The sequence below is a fragment of the Arvicanthis niloticus genome, chromosome 2 (assembly GCF_011762505.2).
Source record: "Arvicanthis niloticus isolate mArvNil1 chromosome 2, mArvNil1.pat.X, whole genome shotgun sequence".
Taxonomy (NCBI): domain Eukaryota; kingdom Metazoa; phylum Chordata; class Mammalia; order Rodentia; family Muridae; genus Arvicanthis; species Arvicanthis niloticus.
In genome coordinates, this window is record NC_047659.1 from 30,289,298 (window position 1) to 30,305,553 (window position 16,256).

The 16,256-nt window shown below is 39.3% G+C and overlaps 1 pseudogene; it reads left to right on the forward strand.

Annotated features, from left to right (window-relative positions):
• The first annotated feature begins 650 nt into the window (after positions 1 to 650).
• On the forward strand, positions 651 to 1,787 carry LOC117703126 (UBA-like domain-containing protein 2 pseudogene; annotated as a pseudogene).
• The last annotated feature ends 14,469 nt before the right edge of the window (positions 1,788 to 16,256 follow it).

Below are 16,256 nucleotides of genomic sequence, written 5' to 3' on the forward strand. Positions count from 1 at the left end.
TTAATTATATTTAAGGTTTTCAGTGTAGTTTTACATTTCTGTTAACTTTTTTGACATGTTAATTAGAATCCTATATGTCAAGTAAAACCATTTGACTGTGGAAAATAAGGTTTAATTGACATATCTGGCTGCCCAGGACCCAAGATGTTCAAAGGTAAAGCATAAAAAACACAATGTGCTCACTAACCCATGGATACATGCCTGCTAACCTCAGTAGTAGACAACATAAACTGACCTTATTTCCTGGTAAGGGAAGCAAAGGCCTTTAAAATCATTTTTTTCAAGGTTTGGTTTTTTTTGTTGTTGTTGTTGTTTTGTTCTCAGCTTACCCAGTCTGCTGGATACTTGTAAGCCTTCAGTTTAATGCTGTTTCTCTTGGAAGTCTTGGAACACCACAGTCTGTCCATTTAGTCAATTTCTTATAGATGTTCCAAGCAATGGGTTAATATTTATAGATAAATTGATCACATTTTATACTTCTACTTTGGCTTGCCAATATTCTTAAACATTTTATTCAATACCAAAAATGTGGCTATTATAAATCATCTTACTATACAGAACTTCCTTGAGCTTCCTGGTCTTTTATTTTCTTTGCTGAATTAATTCAAACAAGTTACATAAGTGTAGAGTTTATTACAGAGCAATAAGAGATGAGAGCAGACAGTGGACAAAGGAAACATTGCAGAGGAAAAACTTATATAGTAAGAGTCAAATGGCAAGGGAATCATGCTGACTTAATGCTGAGGTACACCTTGTATATTGTCTGCAGTGCAGTTTTCCTTAAGGATGTCAAAAGCTGGAGAGGTCTCATATTTGTAACTTAATGACACAACTGAAAATGCTAGAAAAACAAAAATACCCCCCAAAAGAGTTGGATGGCAAGAAAGACATTTAGGGCCCAAATTGAAATAGAAGAACAACAAAAACATTGCACAATATCAACAAAGGGAAGAATTGTTTGAGAAAGTCAACCACCTTGACAAACCCTTACCCAGATTAACTGAAGTGAAAGAAGATCCAAATCAATAAAATTAGAAAAGAGGGCACAGGTGCGGGAGCCGGCGGCTGGCCGGGCTGCGCGTGGGCCAATCAGCAGCGTCGGCTCGCGGTCCCCCGAACGTTGGGCCTGGCGGCTCCGCCCCGCGCTGCTGTTAGCGGCGTCCGCGTGGCGGCGCGAGCCGAACCGCAACATTCGCCGGGCGGCGGCGGCGGCGGAGCTGCGACCGTGATCCTGGGGCGGCCGCCCAGCGCCACGTCGGTGAACACGGACGAGCTGCGGCACCAGGTCATGATTAACCAGTTCGTGCTGGCCGCGGGCTGCGCGGCCGACCAGGCGCAGCAGCTGCTGCAAGCAGCACACTGGCAATTCGAGACCGCCCTAAGCCCGTTCTTTCAAGAAAGCAACATTCCCAACAGCCACCACCACCCGCAGATGATGTGTACTCCCAGCAACACCACCCAACTTCCCTGATGCGCTGGCCATGTTCTCCAAACTTCGAACTTCTGAGGGCCTGCAGAGCCGCAGCAGCCCCATGACAGCTGTAGCCTGCTCCCCGCCCTGCAAACTTCAGCCCCTTCTGGGCCGCATCCCCACCCAACCACCAAGTGCCCTGGATCCCGCCCTCTTCCCCCAACACCTTCCATCTCCAACGCCCACTGCCCACGTGGCCCCCCGGAGCATCACAGGGGGCCGCCCCTCAGAAAGCCATGGCAGCCATGGATGGCCGGAGATGAGACTGGACGCCACTAGGCTGGAGCAGGGGGCAGTCCAGGGTTGTGGGGACACAGAAGAGGGCTGGGAGGGGGGAAGTCAAGAGGGCGGGGGGTTTCTTCAAGATGGCACTGGAAGATTTTATAAGAGAATTTTTGTGGGTGGGGGGACAGTAAACGTCCTGAGCCACGGGTTCTTCAGGAGTTTCTCTTCGGGAAAGTTTTTTTTCCCTCTTTTTAATATATAACTATAATATATATGAATATAAATTTAGCTAATGTTCGTGAGAGTGGGTGCTGCACACATGTTCTGGTCAGAGGCGAGGCTCACAATCCTTCCTTGTCAGCACCTCTTTCTCTGCCCAAAGGGGAATAAAACGGTGCTTGGAGATGGAGTGTGCAAGCCGGGTGCTGCTCCATGAGAAGGCACACCAGCCATTAGGAAGCCCCACCCACAAGGGAGGTGCTCCCAGAAGTGTCCTCAGAATCATGGACTTTCCTACCCCATTACTGGTAGACACTTTTCATCTCTGCTGGAGGTGGCCTCTTGTTGACTCTGAAACTTGTCACCCTGTCACCAGGTAGGTGTACAGAGCTGAAGACTTAGCTGCCCTCTGATGAGTGGATACTTACTGTCCCATCCCTTGCTGTTCTCTGTGTGTCCAGGGTCAGAGAACCACCACCTGGGAGAGACTGCCTTTGGATTAAGAAAAGAGGGGACATTACAACAGAACAGTGAATCACAGGGACATTCTTAATCTGTAATTGTAACTAGAGGGATGGCTCAGCTGTTAATTAGAACATGTTCTTATATAGAGGAGCCAGGTTTGATTCCTTAGTAGTTCATAACCATAAATAACTTTAATTCCAAGATGAACATGGTACAGACCTACATGTAAGCAAAGCACACACAAAATATAAAATAAAAATCCATTTTTTTTCTTAAAAATCTATTCCACCAAACTGGAAACCTAAAAGAAGTGGATGAATTTCTTTAAATGTATGCTCTACTAAAGTTAAAATCAAGATCAGATAAGCAATTTAAACAGACCCATACTGCCAAGTGAAATAGAAGCAGTAACACACACGTCCCCCCCCCCCGCCCCCCGCCCCCCGTCAAGGGACAGATTTAGTGCAGAATTCTATTATACCTTTGAAGATGAATTTATGCCATTATTACTCAAATTATTTTACAAAGTAGACACCAAAGAAACATTTCCTAATCCTTTTAATGAAGCCACTGTTACTTTTATTTCAAAACAACACACCCATCTCAAAAATATTAATCCAGAATTGCTCCTGTCAAAAGGAAATGCATGGACAAAGAGTAGAGCAGTCTCTGGATGGCCTTTCTTTTAGTCTCTGCTCCACTCTTTGTGGTTGGTGGTTTAGTACCTAGGAGCTCCGGGAAAGGGGAAGGAGTTGGATGGTTGATACTGTTCTTCCTATGGGGTTGCAAACCCCTTCAGCTCCTTCAGTCCTTCTCTAACTCCTCCATGGGGGTCCCTGTGCTCAGTCCGATGGTTGGCTTTGAGTATCTGCATCTGTATTGGTCAGGCTCTGGCAGAGCCTCTTGGGACAGCTATACCAGGCTCCTGTCAGCAAGTACTTCTTGGCATCAGCAATAGTGCCTGGGTTTGGTGTCTGCAGTTGGGTGGCCCCATCCCTCAACTGGGGGCCATGCCTAACCCCTGGAAATGATCTCTACAGGTTCTATCTCCCCTTTATTGGGTATTTTGGCTAAACACATGGTGATCTTAAGTGCAGAAAATACTTTTGACAAAATCTGATATTCCTTTGTTTTAAAAGTCTTGGAGAAACTAGAGATAAAAGGGACATGCCTCAACATAAAATAATACAGGTAATTTACAGCAACACCACTGCCAACATTAATGACACCTTACCACTAAAATCAGGTACAAGACAAGGATGTCCACTGTCTCTAATCTGTTCAATAGCTAGAACAATATGAACTGCTAGAGAACAAGGGAATGTAAGGAAAGGAAGAACTCAAAGTACTTGTGGATAATATGATTTGTATACATAAAATACTATGAAAGTTCCATGAGGGAACTTTTATAATTTACACTTTAAGCAAAGAACAATCCAAAATTAATATACAGAAATTAGTAGCCTTCATATATATATATATATATATATATATATGAATATATATATATCATAGATATATATATATATATCTGATATGCTAAGAAGCAAACTATCTTCAAAGTAGCCTCAAATGAAATAATATAAATTATCTTGAAATAATCCTATCCAAGCAAACAAAAGTAAATTTTAAGACATAGAAGAAATAAACTGAAGATGACACCAGAAGATAGGAAGATCTCCAAGGATCAGTAAAATTAGTATTGTGAAAATGGCCGTCCCACCAAAGGCAATCTACATATTCAATGCAATCTCTATCAAAACTTCAACACAAATATTCACAAAGTTTGAAGGAAGCTAACTTTCATATGTAAATGAGCAAACAAAAAAATCAAGATAGCTAAAATAATCCAAAATAATAAAACTGCTGGAGGTATCACTGTCACAGATTTAAACAGTACAAAAAACCCACACACTAGAGAAAAGATAGCATTTCCAAATAATGGTGCCGTTCAAACGGATGACTACATGTTGAAGACTGAAAATAGGTTCGTAACTATATCCCTGCCATGAAAATGGATCACGGAACTTAAGAAAGATACCCTGACTCTGATAGAAGATAAAGTTGAGAATAGACTTGAAGACATTGACACAGGAAGTGATTTTTCTGAACAGGATAGCACAGGTACTAAACAATTAAAATGGGACCCCATTGAAGCTGAAAATCTGTATACCAAAAGGCACCATCATTCAGGCAAAGGAACAGCCTACAGTATGGTAAAAGATTCTAACCAGTTTTACATCTGACAGAGGGTTAGTACCTACAATATATACAATACTAAAAAAGAAAAGAAAAGAAAACTACCCCGTTAGAACTGGGGTACAGAACTAAACAGCAGTTTCAAAAGAAGAAACAAATGGCTGAGAGGTGAAGAAATGTTCACCATCCTTAGCCATCCGGGAAATGCAAGTTTAAATTACTTTGATATTTCATCTTACTCTAATAAAAACTGCCAAGACCAATAAAACAAATGACAACTCATGCTGGCAAGAATGTGAGGTAAGAGTAACACTCGTCTGTTGCTGGTGGGAATGAAAATTGTACAGCCACTATGGACGTCTGTAATTGTTGCTTTTATTCAGCGGAAGTAATTGGTTTATTTGGAGGCTTACTTTTTTTTTTTTTATAATTAAACATGTTTTTTTTTTTTAATGTTTGGTCTTTTTTAAAAGATATTTTATGTATGTGAGTACACTGTAGGTATCTTCAGACACATGAGAAAAGGGCATTGGATCCCATTACAGATGGTTGTGAGCCACCGTGTGGTTGCTGGGAATTGAACTTAGGACCTTTAGGAAGAGCAGTCAGTGCTCTTAGCCACTGAGCCATCTGAATTAGCTCACCCTTTCTAGTTCTTTTTGAACTTTGGCTGGCTTGTTCAACTCAGCTGTTTTGGCTCAAACTCCTCTCCCAGCTGACTGATTCAATTTGGCTTTTATCAGCTTCACACTTAATTGCTCTGCTTGGCCTCAAACTAACACTGACAATTTGTTCTAATCTGTTGATTCCTTATTCTCTGGCTTCTACTGCCTCTGTTGACCTGCATTAAACTACATGAACTCAAACAAATTCAGTTGCACTGCACTGGACACACTGTGCTGAATTGAACTCCAAATTGAACTCAACTGAGCTTCACTTCATTCCTAACTCAAGTTAACTGTCCTCTCATTCCTGTCTGTTCTCATGAGACTTGGGAGTATCCTATCTCTGATTCATTCTGTCAAATCGTTCTCTGCTTTGTTACTTTGTCTGTCCCTCAATTAGATTTTCAATACCATTTTCAAACATTCTTGCTTCCTTCTTTAAACTAACCTTACCCATATCGTTTGGAATTAAAGGTGTGTACTAAGGGTGTGTGTGTGTATTCAAGCCAGAGCATCCATGTTGTTGGATTAAAATTCCTCCATTGAAATCTGTGGTGGTTCCTCAGGAAGCTGTGAATGTACCTCGAGATCCAGCTATATCACTCTTAGCCATATACCAAAAGAACTTGACATCCTCTTAGAGAAATATTTGCTCATCCATGTTCATTGCTGCTCTATTCATAGTACCCAGCAGTTAGAAATAGCCTAGGTGTTCATGAACTGTTGAATAATGGAAATGTGATAAAATTTACAAAATGGAATATTCAGCTATTAAGAAATGTAAAATTATAAAATTTGTAGATATGTGGATGGCGGTAGAAAATATCCTGAGGTAATCCAGATGCCAAAAGACAAATATTGTGTGCTTTCTCACATATGTGTGTATTGTTCAGGGTTATTTAGAGTAACAGAACTTACAGAATGAATCTCTATAGTAAGATTTATTAAAATGATTTACAGACTGTGGTCCAACTGATGCAGCAATGGCTAACTATAAATAGAAATTTCAAGAATCCAGTAAATGTTCAGTCCACAAGCTGGTCTTCAGTATACAGTAAAATCCCAAACACTGGCTCTAATGCCAGTGAAGGAATGGATTTGCTAATAAGGGCAAGAGCAAGGAAGCAAAGAGAGCTTCCTTTCATGTTCTTTATATAGGCTTCCAGCAGATGTGATTCAGATTGAAGGTGGGTTTTTACCTCTCAAAAGATCTGGACTGGAAGTTTATTTTCCCTCCTCAAACGTCTGGATTAGAAGTGATTCTTCCTGCTGAAAATGATTTAATTAAGAAAAATCCCTCACAGGTGTCCTCATCCATTTGGGTTTTAGTTAATTCAATATGAAGTCAAGTTGACAACCAAGAATAGCCATCACAAGTCCACCACCTATCAATTTCACACACTATCATATCTCCTTATGTCTTGATTAATTCCCAAATAAAAACAATAACAAGGTTGGCGTAATTATACTTAAACATGATATAACTATTCCACATACAATAAAAAATGCACTATATAACTAGGTCATATACAGGCTAACAAAATAGATGCAGCATTGTGCTGTACATAAGAAACCTCATCAACATAGATATTACTTCAGAGTAAAGGTCTGGATAAAGATTTTCTAAGCAAATGGACTCAATAAGTAAGCTGGTGTAGCCATTCTAATATTTAACAACACAGGATTTCAACCAAAATTAAAAGAGATAGGGAAGGACATTACAACTCATCAAAGGAAACAGCCACCAAAATGATTTCCCAATTCTGAATATTTATGCCTCAAATAAAAAGGCACACTTGTAAAAGAAACATTACTAAGACTTAAATCATACATAAAACTCCACACATTAATGGTGGGAGACTTCAACACAACTCTCACTGATGGGCAGGTCATCCAGACTGAAACTAAACAGAAATAACAACAGATTTTATGACTAATGGACCTAATATATCTACAGAACATTTTACCCAAACACAAAAGAATATACCTTCTTGGCACTTCAAAGAATCTTCTCCAAAATTGACTGTATACTCAGTCACAAAGCAAGCCTCAAGAGATACAAGAAAATTAAAATAACCACCTGCATCTTACCTGATTACCATGGATTAAAGGCAAACTTTAGTCAATGACAGCAGAAAACCTACAAACTCATCAAAACTGAGCAACTCTACTCAATGACCACTGAGTCAAGGAGGAAATAAAGAAATTAAAGACATTCTAGAATACAATGAACATTAATTAATACACAACATACCGAAACTTATGTGACACAAAGAAAGCAGTGGTCTGAGGAAAGTTCATAGGACCAAGTGCCTTCATAAGGAAACCAGTGAGATCTCATACAAGTGACTTAACAGCACATCTGAAAACTTTAGAGTAAAAAAAAGTAAACATACAAGAGGAGTAGATGGCAGGAAAAAAATCAAACTTGGGGCTGAAATCAATAAAATAGAAACAGGACAAATACAAAGAATCAATGAAAACAAGGGCTGTTTTTTTTTTTTTTTTTTTTTTAGAAGATCGATAAACCCTTAGCCAAACTAACTAAAAGGCAGAAAGTGTATATTAAAATTAACAAAGTCAGAAATGAAAAAGTAGACATAAACAACAGACAGCGAGGAAATCCAAAGAATCATTAAGTTTAACTTCAAAAACCTATACTCCACAAGGTTGAAAAATCAAAACGAAAAGGACAATTTAAAGTTAAATCAAGATTAAACAATCTAGACATATAACCCTAAGGAAATAGAAGCAGTCATTAAAAGTCTCCCAACAGCAACAACAGAAAACACAACAAAAAAAGCCTAGGCCAAATGCTTTTAGTGCAAAATTATACAAGACTTTCAAAGAAATACTCCTTAAATTATTCCACAAAATAGAAACAGAAGAAACACTGCCAAATTTCTGTTATGAGGCCACAGTCACCCTGATATGTATACCAAGACAACCAAGAAAGGGTTTCAGACCAATCTCTCTTAATAAACACTGATGCAGAAATACTCAATAAAATATTTGAAACCAAATCCAAGGACACAGCACAAACTTCATCCACCATGTTCAACTGAGCCCAGACCATTCCTGCTATGCCTACGGTACCTGGAGTAAATGAGACTCTTAATGCTTAAAGATTATCCAAAGGATTTATATTTATATATTTGGACATGCTCAGTTAACAAGATGCCCACAGAATTAGAATAGTTACCCAATATCTAATCTTAGATATAAGTTGCTACCCAGGATTGCTCTCCACCTATCCGTCTTTCTCCATTGTCACTAGCCTCCTTCCTTCTTTCGCCTCCCCTTCCTCTCCTGCTTTCCTCCCAACTCCTCACTCTGCCTACCTTTCACTGAGCTTTATTGCAAATGTAGTGGGAAAATATCCCGCTACACTTCCTGAGGAACATGTCTTTCTTGTACATTTATCCTCCTCCCATTGGTTGGGGCATTCAACTGTAGCAGGGGACTTGCCTTTGTGGGGAGCCTAACATGCCTTGCCTAACATTCATTTCTTAACTTGCCAACCAGGATGTCAGTTACCCATGTATATGACTCTTCCTGCCTAGTAGGATGTCAGTTTCCAGGGAGGCCTTGGGAACTTAAAACCCTTAACTCAAAATGAAAGACTTATTCCAAATGGCTTCTTATATTGGTGCAGGTGTCTCTTATGTTGGGGGTCCTTCCCAGGGGCAGCTTATAAAGGCAAAGACCATAAAAGCTCATACACAGGGAACAAGAGGGATCCGGTTGGGGGAAGACAAAGGGAGAGAATACTGGATAGACAACTGGAATGTGAGTGTGGGCTTCTCTGGGATGAGCTAGAAACCTAGGTCAATGGCAACTCTCAGGAATCTATGAGGGTGACTCTTAGCAGTGGGGGATGTGGAGCCTGAACTGGCCATTTACTATAACCAGGAAAGACTTCCAAAGAAGGGATAGGGATGCTAAACTAGCAGCAATACCTTCAACCTACAATTTGTCCTATCTACAAGATGCAGGAGGAAAGATGGAGCAGAAATTAGAGAATGATCAGCTGGTCCATCTTGAGACCCATGCCATGAGAGGGAGCCCAGCTCTGATACTGTTAATGGTATTCTGCTAGATTTGTAGACAGGAACCTAGTATAATCATCATCAAAGAAGCTTCATCCAGCAACTGATGGAAACAGATGCAGAGACCTACAGCCAAACATTGGGCAGAGCTTGGGGAAGCCTGTGGAAGAGGGGGAGAAAGGATTGTGGGAGCTAGAGGGGTCAAGGACACCATAAGAAAACCTACAGAATCAACTAACCAGGGCCCATTGCAGCTCACATAGACTGAACAGCCAGCAAGAGAGCATGCATGGAACTGACTAAGGCCCTCTGCACATATGTTACAGTCGTGCACCTTGGTCTTCATGTGGGACTCCTAATGGAACAGAGATTATCTTTGACTCTGTTGCCTGCCTTTAGGACCTTTTCTCATACTGGGCTGCCTCTTCTATCCTCAATAGGAGAAAATGTGCCTAATCATACTACAACTTCATATGCCGAGGCTGGTTGATATCCATGGAGGATGAGTGGATGGGGGTGGGGACTGAGAAGAAAACAGGGAGGGGAAATTGTGGTAGGGATGTAAATTAATTAATTAATTAATCAATTAATTTTAAAAGCCCAGAACAACAACAGAAACCATAATAAAACAGAGATTGCTGAGGGATTTAAGAGCTTGATCAGTACACCACCACAAGAGCTCTTTGTGACAACCTTTCTGATTCTCTGCCTATTAAAAAAAAAAAAAAAAAAGAAAGAAAAGAAAAAGGATTGATTCTGAAATACTTTTTCTGGCATTATGATATTTAATTATCATTTGCATTGTTTATTAAGGAGTTGTAAACTTGTGGAAGTGTTTTTATGGCTTATTGTTTCGTATATTTTTTGTTGTCATATTTCAAACCTCTTTTATTATGGATGTGTTCGTTTTTAATTTTTTTCTGTTTTAAAAATCACTTTGTTTGTTTTACTATGTGTGAGTCTCCATGATGTGTCAATTTGGATTTATTTTCCCTAGTGCTAGGTAAGGGGTCAGCCAACTCTGCAGTGGCAAATACAGGATTTATTTAGCTCTGGTGTTAACTTTAATAGAAGATACATGTACATCATTTGTGTCCCCAATATACACAGTGACACTCTGGTTCCTTATCTCAGGAAGGTCTCTTTCCAGGTCTATTTCCAGATGAACCCATAGAGAAACTCTGCCAAATTCTGCCACATGGTTCTTGAGTTCTTGGTTAGCTCCTCCAAGATGGCTAGTCTCCCTTTTAGGTTGGGTGGAGATGGGACTTGGGAACACCCTGGATAGAGTAACATCCTCATCTAGAGTCTCATGGTCCTCCATAGTTAACATATGATAATGTATCTGAATAGATTTTGCTATCAGATTATCTATCTGTTGTTTCACAAAGTTAGCCTATTTAAGGCCCAGGGACCAAAGGAAATAAGCAAAAATAACCCAATTAATGATCCCAAGATGGAAGGAAGTAGGATTAACAATCATGGAGAGGTTGAAGACCAATTCTTGTACAAGCTCTCCTTTTTCTCTTTCTGTCTCTGTCTTTTCTCAAGACCTTCTCTGACCTATTCATGCTCTCTTTAACCATCCCTGTTTTGTCTATGTAAAAGCAGCATTCTTCTTTAAGGGCTGTACACAGTCTAGAGCTGTACACAGTCTTTTCTATTGTAAAAGAGAAAAACAGGTCCAATAAAGTCCTTTACAATTTTGGGGGATCACATCAGACAGTGAAACGAGGGATTTCTTCAGATTAGTGATGTCAATCTATAGCTGTTTGATGTCCTTGTCAAAGGCCCATCAGATGTCTGAGTAGTGTAAATTCGGATTAGAACTCCTAATAGCAGACATCACAGGGTGATTAATTTTTACCTGGAAGAGAAAGAAGAAAGGAATTCTCAGGGAAATTTCTCTTCCCTGGATGTCAATTGTTATTCATCTTATTTATAATTGGGCCTGGTTTGTGGAGGTATCTATTTAATTCATTAATCTTTTTGGCGGCCATTTAGTTGTGCCTTCTGTGGTATCAAACAGTCATATCAATCCTCGGCCCCATTTATCCTAGCCATTCCATTTAAGGGTTCCACATAGTTGTGGCATAGTTTTTATTGGTCTCAGCAATGCCAGAGGAAATCAGCCGCAGATTTGCCGTGAGCTTTCAGTTTTAGAAAGTTAAGAGTAAACAAGGCATGCTCCTTCCACCCTCAGAGAGTCATAAAGACACTATTTAAAGAAATATAGTTCTTTATTAATAATCTCTTTTATCAAAGGACTATTATAAAACAGCCAACAATTAATCAATCTATATAATATATCAATTAGTGAGAGCTTCTTCTACTTTTTGTAAAATTACTCCTCTTTTGTCAATTAATTGTTGAGGGAAATTAAGATTTGCATCTCTCAAGAATATTAAACAGAGACATAAATTCTTTTGTGAAGAGCTTAAAATAAGATCTTAGCCAATAGGCATCTCCTGGAAACTTTTGAAAATCGTTTGAAGTAAGTAAACTATGTTTTTTTTTTTTTTTTTTTTTTTGCCAGACTCATTATCTGTTATTTTTTTTTTTATCGGATATTTTACGTATTTACCTTTCACTGTTATGTCTTCTTCCTTTCTTCCCCCAAAACCCTTATCTCATACCCCCTCTTCCAATTTTTATGAGGGTGTGCTCCCATCATTTTTCCAATCCCACCTCCCTGCTCTCGAATTCCCCAACACTAGGGATCCAAAGTTTCGGGTACCATGGCCCTCCACTTCCACCGTTGCCTAACGAGGCCACCCTCAGTTACCTATACAAGTGGAGCCATAAGTCCCTCCCTTTCTGTTCTCAGGCTGGAGGTTTAGCCCCTGGGAGCTCTGGTTGAGTATTTTGCTACTCCTTCTAAAATAAAACCAAAGCACCCACATGTGTCTATGCATTGTGTCTTAGGTATTGTGAGCTTTTGGGCTAATATCCACTTATCAGTGAGTGCATGCCATGTATGTTCTTTTGTGATTGGGTTACCTCACTCAGGATGATATTCTCAAGCTCCATCCATTTGCCTAAGAATTTCATGAACTCATTGTTTTTAATAGCTGAGTAGTACTCCATTGTGTAAATATACCACATTTTCTGTATCTATTCCTCTGTTGAAGGACATCTGGGTTCTTTCCAACTTCTGGCTATTATAAATAAGGCTGCTATGAACATAGTGGAGCATGTGTCCCTGTTGTATGTTGAAACATCTTTTGGGTATATGCCCAGGAGTGGTATAGCTGGGTCCTCAGGTAACACTATGTTCAATTTTCTGAGGTACCGTCAGACTGATTTCCATAGTGGTTGTACCAGCTTACAATCCCACCAACAATGGAGGAGTGTTCCTCTTTCTCCACATCCTCGACAGCATCTGCTGTCACTTGTGTTTTCAATCTTAGCCATTCTGACTGGTGTGAGGTGGAATCTCAGTGTTGTTTTCATTTGCATTTCCCTGATGACTAGGGATGTTGAACACTTCTTTAGGTGCTTCTCAACCACTTGAGATTCCTCAGTTGAGAATTCTTTGTTCAGCTCTGTACCCCATTTTTTAATAGGGTTATTTGATAGTCTAGAGTCTAATTTCTTCAGCTCTTTGTATACCTTGGATATTAGCCCTCTATCAGTTGTAGGATTGGTAAAGATCTTTTCCCACTCCGTTGGTTGCCGCTTTGTCCTATTGATGGTGTCCTTTGCTTTACAGAAGCTTTGCAGTTTTATGTCAATTCTTGATCTTAGAGTGCAAGTCATTGGTATTCTGTTCAGGAACTTGTCCCCTATGCCCACGTGTTCGAGGCTTTTCCCCATTTTCTCTTTTATTAGTTTCAGTGTATCTGGTTTTATGTGGAGGTCCTTGATCCACTTGGAGTTGAGCTTTGTACAAGGAGATAAGTGTGGATCAGTTTGCATTCTTCTACATGTTGACCTCCAGTTGGACCAGCACCATTTGTTGAAAATGCTGTCTTTTTTCCACTGGATGGTTTTAGCTCCTTTGTTGAAGATCAAGTGACCATAGGTGTGTGGGTTCATTTCTGCGTCTTCAATTCTATTCCATTGATCTTCCTGCCTGTCTCTGTTCCAATACCATGCAGTTTTTAACACTATTGCTTTGTAGTATAGCCTGAAATCAGGGATGGTAATTTAAATTTATAATATATTTTATCACACATGTTTTATTATATATTATACTATATAATATAGCATAACATGTAGATTATATATCATATATGGTTATATATTATATATAAAACAAATATATGCACAAAGTTTAATATACATATGTGTACTAAATAAAAATTTTCATTTAAATGTATGTCAGAGATCAAAAGAGGTTGTTATCTCTCCAGTAACTAGAGTTACACATGGTTTTGAGCCACCGTGGGGTTGATGGGAACTGAACCCAGGTCTTTTTGCAAGACCAACAAGTGTTTTTAAACATGTATTCCTCTCTCTAGTCCCCTCCACTTAAGTTTTTATTTTTATTTTTATTTTTATTTTTTTTGTTTTTGAGATTGTATTTCAATTATAACATTTCTCTCTTCCCTTTTCTACCTTTGAACTTTCTCATATATCCCTTCCTGTTCTCCTTTAAATTTGTAGCCTCTTTTCCTCTCTCTCTCTTTTTTTAATTATCAAATCATAATTTCTACTTTTTAACACAGGGGTTATAAACACAAAAATACAAGGTGTGGGGAAGGGGATGACACAGGAGCATAGGTGTTCAGGGGGAGTACAGATATCTTTCAGAACAGGGTATTAGCTGGGTGAAGGTTCAGGGGTCAGGTCACTATGACTCTGCCTATGATTCACTTGTTCTTATCTAAGTTGGTACTATCGGCCAAGGCTGCCTATTTACAAGGTCTATGACTGCTCAGGCTGGTCAATTTCCACAAAAGCTGCTTGCTTACAATAGTTTATAGACATCTGTTTCAGCGTCTTTCCACAGAGATCCAAGACTTTGTTTTAGCAGGCATGTATGTCAGGCCTATTGCTGATTTTAGGCTTCTGGCTGATTTTAGGCCTTCAGTGTATAAGAAGGGCTGCCCCTGACATCTCCTCCTTTCTTCAAGTATAGAAGGGCCATGGCAATTCTAATCTTGCCAAGGCGGGTATAGAGGCCTGACCTCCAATAATTAAAGGTCTTTTTTTCAATAAATTGCTATTAAACACTATTAACAAATGTGTGTGTGTGTGTGTGTGTGTGTGTGTGTGTGTGTGTGCCTATATAGATATTCCTTAGTATAACTTCCTGATTCCATACAATGTTATTTGTGTGTACATTTTCTGGGTTGACCATTTGGCATTGGACAATGAATTGGTGTGCTCTTCCCTAGGGAGGACCTTGTCCCCTGATTACCTACAGTTCTTTGTCTAGGGCTGAGGCCTCATGGGTCCTTATCGGTTTGGCTTATTCCTTGTCCAACTCACACTTGGGTAGTCATGTTTCCACCTTAATTTTTGAGATGGAGACTCTAACTAAGACTGGAGCTTGCTGATTTGGCTACACTGGCTGGCTTGCAAGCCCTAGGGATCCTCTTGTCTCTTTCTCCCAAGCACTGGGATCACAAGCATGCAAAACCTTCTATGTGGTTACTGAGAATCAAACTCAGGTTCTCATGACTGAGCACCAAGCATTTTACTGACTGACGCATCTCCCCAGCACCACAAACCTAGAGAAAACTGTTTTGCTGTGACATTTTCCACTTCGACTTCCTTTTCCTTTCCTTTTCCTTTTCCTTTTCCTTTTCCTTCCCTTTCCTTTCCTTTTCTCTTCTCTTTTATTTTTCTTTTAAACAACATAAGCAAAAAGCATCACATGTTATCCAGATTTACTACAATGACTTAGCTTCCTAGAGTCCTTTAGGGTCCCTTCTTATGTATGCAATATCTAGAGGCTTAACCATACTAAGTACTTATTAAATTTTGTGACATTTATTAAATATATAATATGTGTGTAGATTTACAGTCATAAAATAAATAGAAAATAAATTTGGAAGAAATGGCTTTATATTTCGTGTACCTTATACAAACGGGGGCTATAAGAATGCTTACACTAAATATTCCCTACACTAGTATAAATATCTGTTTATATAATACTTACAAATTTTTAAAAAATATAGAAAGGTAAAAGTAACGTGTAGTAAACATATATTTTAAACAAAACATATTTTTTATGCTTAGATATGACCATTTATAGTGCCATTGAACTGAGCACATCAGTGAGCAGAGGATGTAATATATTTCTATTTTTATAATTTAATATTGTAGAACCAGTGTCCATAATAATACATTTTAGTGTTTTATTTAGAATTTATACAATGATAAAAAGACATAAATAATACAAAACAAAAAGTCACTTCTCTGTATAAAGAAGAATCAAACAATGTGAGAAGTTTCATCAAAGATCAGGTAAAATGATCTTAAACTTTCCTAGATGTTGGATTAAAAAATTATAATAATGTCCCAGAAAGCCATAGAAATTGGTAGGAGAAGTATCAGATGTTTGACAGTAATCAAAATCTGATAACACAGGGGAGAAAATCCAACATAAGTACATAGAACCACTAAAGACAAATTCAGATACAGGCACAGGCTTTGATATGAAGTCCTGGCTACTCCCCAGGACACAGAAACATTGCAAGCCCATGATGAAAAGTTAGACCTATACTGAGTACAAGTTCTTGATTTGAAGGGCCAGCAGAAAAAAATGGAAATATGTAACCTCGGGGGGTGGGAAGTGGGGGGATCCTCTAGAATGTACCAGAGATCTAGGAGGTGAGAAACTCTCAGGACTCAAAGGGAAGGACCTTAGATGAAATGACTTAAGGGGGTAGAGGGAACTTGTAGAGTCCACCTCCAGCAGAAAGACAGAGCATCAAGTGAGGGATGGGGTTGCCATCCCACAGTCAAAAACACTGACCCTGAATTGTTTCTGTCTAAAAGACCTGCAGGGAC